General features: G+C 33.9%; 1 pseudogene; it reads right to left on the reverse strand.

The window, feature by feature from the left end:
- The window catches only part of LOC105518941, a 32898-nt pseudogene extending 24077 nt beyond the window's left edge, over positions 1-8821 (reverse strand).
- Positions 8822-9145: the final 324 nt, after the last annotated feature.

The following is a 9145-nucleotide window of genomic DNA, read 5'->3' on the forward strand; positions in this document are numbered from 1 at the left end:
AATCAATATCACACCAGGATTCTTTTTTTTTTTTTAAGAAATTGACAAGTTAGTTCTAAATTTAGGAAATGTAACAGAAAGTAGAAGAGCAAAATTGGAAGAATCACACTACTTAATTTCAAGACTTTTTATAAAGCTGCAATATTCAGTACATTATGTTATGTGTGAATGCAGACATATAAACCAACAGAACAGAGTCCAGATGCAGACCCAAATATACATGGTCCATTAATTTTCAACAAGATTCAAAGGTAATTTAATGATAAACAGTCTTTTTGAAAAATGGTGCTAGACAATGGGACTCATACATGCTAAAAAATGAACTTGGTTCTTGTGGTAGGCAGAATTTTGACCCTTTGTCTTTACCTTCTGGTGTTATGCCTGTAAATACCTTCCATTACATGGGCAAAAGGAAATTAATTTTGCAAATGGAATAAAGCTCACTGTTCAATTGGGCTTAAAATATGAAGATTACTGTAGATTATCCAGGTGAGATCAATGTAATTACATGAACTCTTAAAAGTGGAAGAGGAAGCCTTAAAAGTGGAAGAGGATATTCCAACGGAAAGATGCTATGATAGGAGAGAAGGTAGAAACAATGGAAGTGTCAAAAAAAGAAGGAAGGAAGGATGGAAGGACAGACGGACAGACGGGAGGAAGGGCGGAAGAGGAAGAAAGAAAGAAATCTAACAAAGCATAAGATGAGAGAGGAAAGACAGCAAATATATATGCCTAGTACCACCAGATCCCAATGTCAGGTTACTGTTATCTCTTAAACAAAGGTATTTGAATCTTGAGTACTAAAATTTAGTAAAATACCATTCAGTTCTAATATGTGTATAATGCATTATGTAATTATAATAATTTTGTATTTTAGATGAAAATTAACATCTGTGTCATACAATGAAAAATATACGCATTTAAAATAGTTATCTAAATATTCTAAGAAAATTATAGATAATACGAATTAAATTTTTAAAAAATTTATTTTGCATTTTGGGTAACAAATGTATTTTTGAGTCACCTTCTTTCAGCAGTTATTACCAGTGTTATCAGACCACCTATTTGTTCTCATATCTTGTTCTCTATGCATTCACATACATAATATTTAACATAAATGGATCTCTATTGAATATATTATTTTCCAACTTTTTAAACTTGAAACTATTCTGAAAATCTCTTATGTTCATATGATTAGATCTTTTTAATCTTAGTGCAAATTACTAATGTACAGGCATACCTCAGAGATATTGTGGGCTCAGTTTCAGATCACTTCAACAAAATACATATCACAATAGTGGGTCACACAATTTTTTTGGTTTCTCAGTGCCTATAAAATTATGTTTAGATCTTACTGGAGTGTATTTATTGTGCAATATCATTGTGTCTAAAAATTCATTTAAAATAATTTAAAACTACTTTATTATTAAAAATTGCTAACTATCATCTGAGCTTTCAGCTAGATGTAATCTTTTTACTGGTGGAAGGTCTTGCCTTGATGTTGATGGCTGCTGACTGATCAGAGTGGTGGCTGTTAAAGATTGGGGTGGCTGTTGAAGTTTCTAAAGACAATGAAGTTTATTGCGTTGGTTGACTTTTTCTTTCATGAAAGATTTATCTGTAGTATGCAATGCTGATTGGTGTCATTTTGCCCACAGTATAACTTCTTTCAAAATTGGAGTTAGTTCTCTTAAATCATGCTGCTGCTTTATCAATAAGTTTATCTAATATTCTAAGTTTTCAGATTTCATTCCAACAATATTCATAGCACCTTACACAGAAGTAGGTTCCATCTCATAAAACCACTGCCTTTGCCTATTTGTAAGAATCAACTCCCCATTTGCATTATTATGAGATTAAAGCAATTCCATGACATTTTCAGACTCCACTTGTAGTTCTCTTGCTATTTCTACCTTATCTTCAGTTACTTCCACCACTGAAATCTTGAACAGTTCAAAGTCACCCAGGAAGGTTGGATCAGCTTCTTCCAAACTACTGTTACTTCAATATTTTAACATTCTCACATGAATCATGAATGTTCCTAATGGCATCTAAAAGAGTAAATCCCTTCAAAATGGTTTTCAATTTACTTTGATGAGATCCATTAGGGGAATCACTGTGTGGCAGCTATAGCCTTATGAGATGTATTTCTGAAATAAGATTTGAAAACCATAATTACTGCTTGATCCATGGATTGCAGAATGGATATTGTATTACAAGACATGAAAACCACATTAATTTTCTTATATGTCTCCATCAGAGCTCTTGGGTAACCAGGTACATTGTCAATAAGCAATAATATTTTGAAAGAAAACTTTTTATAGAGTAGATCTCAACAGTGGGTTTAAAATATTCAGTAAACCATGCTATAAACAGATTTGATGCTTCCATCAACAGATTTGTTGTTTCCAGGTTTCATTGTTCTATTTGCAGAGCACAGACAGAGTAAATTTTGCAAAGCTCTTCAGGGCCTTAAGATTGTTGGGATAATAAATGAACATTGGTTTTAACTTAACGTCACCAGCTTCATTACCCCTAACAAGAGAGTCAGCCTGTCCTTTCAAGCTCTGAAGCCAGGCATAGAATTTATGAAGGTCCTAGATGGTATCTTTTCCCAATATAATGCTGTTTCATCTACATTTAAAATTTGTTGTTTAGTGTAGCCATTTTCATCTTCTGGATAACTTCCTGCATCTTCTACATTAGCACTTGCTGCTTCACCTTACATTTTTATATTATGAAGTTGGCTTCTTTCCTTAAACTTCATGAATAAATCTCTGTTAGCTTCAAACTTTCCTTCTGAGCTTCCTCACCTTTCTCAGTCTTCATAGAATTGAAGAGAATTAGGGCCTTTTTCTGAATGACATTGCTGTTAGACAACTTCCCCATCATTCTGTAGGCCATATTTCCAGCAAATTCCCACAACACAACTTGTCAGGAGCTTTAATTGTCATCCTGGAAGCCAAAGCCATGCTGTTTCCTGCAAGGACTGTATCTCATTGCAAATGGGAGGATGACATTTTCCTTAGCAGGTTTTACCATAGCACTAGAGGTTGCTTGTTATGTTTGACTATCTTTGCATTCTTTAACATTCACTTTACTTCTTACTAGTTAATCCTCATTACTCCAATGCATTTTACACTTCACAATCTTTATATCAAATACTCCCCTTTCAAATTACTATGCAGTTTTTGTCTTCTCTCTGGGTTGGACCCTGACTGGTATTCTCCTATAAACTATTACAGAGTATCGTAGTATGAATGTAACATAGCTTAATCATTCCTTCATTAATGGACATTCAGGTTGTCTCCAATTTTTAATTGATCCTATTTATGATTTTTGGGGCCATGTGCAATTATTTCTAGAGGATAGATATCTAAAAGTAGACACACCATAGTAAACAATGTGCTATATAAATGAGCTATGGCTGCTGGAGACTAAACTCTAACCTTTATTTTTCTCTTGCCCAGATTCCTAACTAATGGGCCTGTGGAGTCACACCCTGCAAACTATACCATCTCATTAGATGGATTTTTATTAATTTTGTATAATGTGGTTTACTTTCTAAATGGACTGTGGTATAGCATCAATGACAGAGAACAGGTCTTGAAGGAAATGAAAATATTTTAACCCAAAATATATACCTTTGACATATTTAGAAATTGCCGCCACAGGGCCAAGAGATTGAAATGGCATGGCAAAGACCTGTTTTGTTGGGGATATTTGCATCCGCAGAGAATCACCATTAATGCAGCCAAGCCTTCTCTTTCTATACCTTTCCTGGATACAGGAGAGATTAACTGAGACTCAGACACCTTTAAGGTCTGAAAAGACACATTGACCATCTATCCTCTGTGAGGGCTGCTATTTGTGAGACTTCATAGACATAACAACAACCTTGGCCTTCACCACCCCTTTATTTTAACTCAAGCATTCCTTTCTACTGACTTTAAGTCTTCAAACAATAGCTTTACTCTCTCAATCAACTGTCAACTAAAGAATCCCTAAAACCCACCTATGATTTGTAAGCACCCCTACCAATTCCCCTACATTTGGAGAAATCCTGCCTTTTCCACCATAACCAATGTATACCTTCCACATATTGATTTACTGATTGTATTAGTCTGTTCTCACACTGCTAATAAAGACATATGCAAGATTGAGTAATTTATAAAGGGAAGATGTTTAATTGGCTTCACATGGCTGGGGGGGCCTCATAATTGTGGCAGAAGGAAAGGAGGAGCAGAGTCACATATTACATGGTGGCAGGAAAGAGAGTTTGTGCAGGGGAACTCCCATTTATAAAACCATCAGATCTCATGAGACTTATTCACTACCATGAGGACAGTATGGGGGAATCTGCCCCCAATTATTCAATTATCTCCACCTGACCTCACCCTAGACACATGGGGATTAAAGCAATTTAAAGGGAGATTTGGGTGGGGACATAACCAAATGATATCATTGATGTATGATTTTACTTAAATTCCTATATCCCTGAAATGTTTAATATCAAACTGTAACCACCATGTCAGGTACACTTTCTCAGGACCTTTTGAGATTGTCACCCTGGGCCAGTCACTCATATTGGCTCAGAATAAACCTCTTTAAATATATTTTGGCAGAATTTGTTTTTTTCTATCATCACTGCCATAACAGCATACCACAAACTGGGTAGCTTGAATAACAAAAACATACGGTCTCACAATTCTGGAGATTAAATGCCTGTGATCAAGGTATTGACAGGTCTAGTGTCATCTGAGCTCTCCTTGGTTTGTAGACAGCTACCATCATACAAAGTCCTCACAGTCTCTTTATGGTCTCTCTTTCTTTCCGTATATTCTAATCTCCTTTCTTTTAACACCAATCATATTGCAGTAGGGCCTACCCTAAGTGCTGCGTTCCAATGTAATTACTTCTTTAAAGATCTTGTCTCCAAATATAGTCACATTTTGAGGAACCAGGGGTTAGGACTTTAACATGTGAAATTTGACCAGATGCAATTCAGTTGATAACATGCTTTAAAAAAAAAAAAAAAATTGTGATATAATTCCAAACTGCATGGTCAACAAGAGCCAATTTATGTACTCATTAAAAGAGTCAAGTTGGTAATGTTCTCACATTTTCACCAATACTGCCTATTTCCAGCCCTTCAATTTTCTGGCTCTTTTTTTCATGTGGATTGTTGTAATCCTCAGACAGGAATAGCTAAGGGAATTCAATATGTCTCATTCATTTTTTTTCTCACATTTTTACTATTATCTTTCCTGAGTCCAGCTGTAATCTAGGGTAAGATATTATGTCTTTATTTCAGGACTTTATGACTCTTCCTTGAAAAGTGTATCTACTAGCTATTATTCAAAATTCATTTTAGGTTCAATACGTATCACCTATATTACTGAGCAATGTTTGCTTTCCTTTAAAGTACACTGAAATATATTTGCTTCTATTCACTTACTTCTAAGAAAGAGTATCTCGTATCAGTTATAATACATCCCAGCTCTACTCTTCATAGTTGTGTTTAAGCAGTCTCCTGTGTGTTCTGCCTGTGATTCAGGTTTTACATTCTTTCTTCTTTGTGAGCCACATATTGATCCAAGCTAAACAGATACTGCATTGTGAAGGCATATACACACTCAGATTTCTTGCATAAGACTATTACAAATCTTTCCTGGTTGCAACTTAGTAACTTTATTTTTTTATAATTTGAGGACCACAAAAAGTACATACCTCCACGTGATCTAAAAACTAAATCTTTGGTCTTCTCAAAGAAAAACATCTTCACAGACTCTATATGACATTATTTTCAGACCTCTCAATACTTTATTTTACTTTGGGATACATCATATTTAAACAATCCTCAATAAATTTTTGAAGACCAGTTTCTTGCTGTCATAATCACTGACCTGGTTTCTTTCTTAATTTCTTCATTTATCAATTAGATTTTTACAATGACTTTACTTCAGAATTTCCAATAATATACCCATACTCATTTTCCTCTATTTGATAAAGTTTTGCCAAATTTGTCTTTAAAAGAGGTGTGACCATTTTATGTGCCTGCATTTAAAATTATTAGGTTCCACCCAGACCCCAAGTCTTGAGGTCATCCCAACTGGTACTAACTATTTTCTCCAAGTTCACCTTGAAATATCACTCCTTCCCTTATCTCTAGTACCATGAGATGAGTTTATGGCTTCCATAATATGACCTTTGAAATGATACATTATTTATTTTAAAAACCCCACTTACAGAAAGTAATTTTCTAAGAAATTTATATTCATTCTTCCAGACCCAAATCAAATATCACCTTACATCATAAACTCAAGGAAAATTAAGTCCTGCCTCTTCCGTGTTTCCACAGTGTCCTCTTTCTCTATTTATAATATTTATTACCTATCTTTCCATGGGCGTATATGTATATATACATGTATATATGTATTATATATACACATATAGATGTATACGTACACATATACATCTATATACATACAGATGTGTATATACACATACATCTACATGTGTATATACTATACATACATATGTATATACATGTGACATGTATGTGTATATACACATCTGTATGCATACATGTATATACATACATGTATACATATATGGTATATAAGTATATACATATGTATACATGTATACATGCATATAAGTAAATATACACACATATACCTTTTTTAAATTTATCATATATTTTTCCAAGTCAAAGACCATGATGTATTTCCAGTACTGGTCACAGAGTAAGTACTCAGTGAGTGTTGAATTGATGAATAATATGGTCCAACTAATATTAAATATACCAAACTTCTCTCAAATATGTAAGCCTTAGAGACTGCTTGCCTTTAACTTACAAGTTTCCTACTATTCTGATTAAATAAGGCTGTCTCCTGATTTTCTATAGGTCTTTGTGAGCATATTCTCTTTACCAGTAATTAAATAAAAGCATAAAACACCTCTGTCCTCATAGAACAATACTTGCCATTCCTCAACTGGTAATGTAGTAGAAAAAAATTATAAAAGATTTCTAGGAAATAACTTCTTGAGTTCAACTCGATGTTTTTCCTAATAATGCAACTATCTATAGATAGCTACATCATGGTATTTAAGAGAAACATACAGCATATAAGATTTTGAAAACAGCTACGTTAATGACAGAGCATCAAAAATTAAAATTTGTTTTTAAGACACATACATATCTTGGGAAAAATATATTTGCAATTTTTGTGAATTATTAGGAAAAATATAAAATTTTACAAAATAAATTTGTGAAAGTGTATCAACACATAAAGATGTAACATCTCATTGAGTTTACAAACAAAAAAAAAATGTAGATTTATCATTGGCAATTGAGGAAATCATTTAGTTATGCCATGAATACATGGTTTCAATTCTCATCCTACTAAGACATGAACATGTAAATTCAGGAATTTATTATGTGTGACTAACTTTCTTACTTCAGAGTACTTTTTTCTTTTTGCTGACACAGTCCTATTTTTAGCCACAAAACTGAAATTTTATAAAGCTGGAATTTGATTAGTTCTATGTGACAGTTAACTAGGTGGGCAAATACAGTATATAAGATTAACCATTTGTAAAAGAACAAAGTTATGAAAATTAGATACATCTTTCTGAACAGTAGAAACCTAAGTGAATTGAAAGGAGCCGTAGACTTTTATGGTTCATTTTAAGGTAGTTGTTTCCAAACTTTTATGTTCCATGAACTACTTACAGACTTTTCTTTAGGATCAGTTGAAAGATAAAAGAAGAGTCTTACAAATTGAGATACAAATAATCACCTTTATTATTGATAACACTAATAGTACTGGAAAATGTGACTGATTTTTTGCCTAAGTTGACCTGACAGTACTTTATCCATAAGATAGACTTACTCATTCAACTAGACAGTATAGATCACAAGTTTTGCCATTGAAGAAATGGTACATTTGAAGTCACAGCAAAAGGAAATTGTGTGCAATGTGTGTTTCTTGAGGATCAAGTGGTTCCCCAAACAGAGATGAAGTGGCATGCCCAGGTCCTCCTTTCAAACCCAAAAAGACATCTCTTCTTAACTGGAGTAGAGAAAGTGAAGAGGTTGAGAGATCAGAGAGGTGTTGCTCTAGGGAAGTTCTATCCACATATAAGCCAGATAACTAAAGACAGGTATTCCACACTAACCTTTATTTTTTTGTGTGTTTCTAAACATACTGAGAAGACCACAACAATCTACTGTTCATATCACTTTACAATTTTTGGAGAAGGAGTCCTAGCATCTGGTTCCTGAGATGCCTTCTGAGACCATCCCAGGTTCTGCAGATCCACCTTTTGCTATACTTGGCCATGTACCCTATGCTAGCACCTGCCATTCACATCTGCATCTCCCTCCTTTCCCCAACTACCTCAAGTCACCTGGATTTCCCCAGGGGTGCAGGTTGAACTCTAATCCAGAAGATTTCAAACAATCTGTGATGAAGCATGTGGGATTTTTTTTTTAATTCTGTTTTTTACCTGATTAATTTTGTGAAGTGCAATGGAAATGAATGACCAGAAAAATGATAGAATACTCAAATGTCACATCAGTTTCAAAATACTATACTAGTTTCTAAACTTTTATTTTCAATTTCTGTCATTCACTACTTGTGTTTCAGTACTGATTATGTGACCTTATTTTAACAAGCACTGGCCTAAGCCTTGCATCTTTACCCAGCATTTGGCTAAGTTGCTCACCTTCCAGAATCTGTAATAATGGCACAATATTCATTTCTATAGCAGCCCTACAGCGGTTATGATACTTGACACTCAGAATGTCTTCCATGATTAGAACATAAAGAAGCAAATGAGTTGACCAAATGTAGGGGGTTTTATTTCTCATTCTTTTTCTCTGCTTTGACTTTCTCTCAAATATTTCTAATCTTTCTAGCAGATTATGAGATTTTTATTAAAGGACTTTGGATATTTTCTATTCTATATCTCGATAGATGATGTGCTAACCCTATTGCTCTGAAGTTTCTTCATATCAAATTATATTTTAAAAAGTATTCTACATAAAGTTTTATATTTGAGCACCTAATGGTGTATCCATTATCGTAGTATCATATAGAATAATTTCTCCATCCTAAAAATACTCTGCACTCTACCT

This window comes from Colobus angolensis, unplaced genomic scaffold (assembly GCF_000951035.1).
Source record: "Colobus angolensis palliatus isolate OR3802 unplaced genomic scaffold, Cang.pa_1.0 Scaffold332, whole genome shotgun sequence".
Lineage (NCBI taxonomy): Eukaryota > Metazoa > Chordata > Mammalia > Primates > Cercopithecidae > Colobus > Colobus angolensis.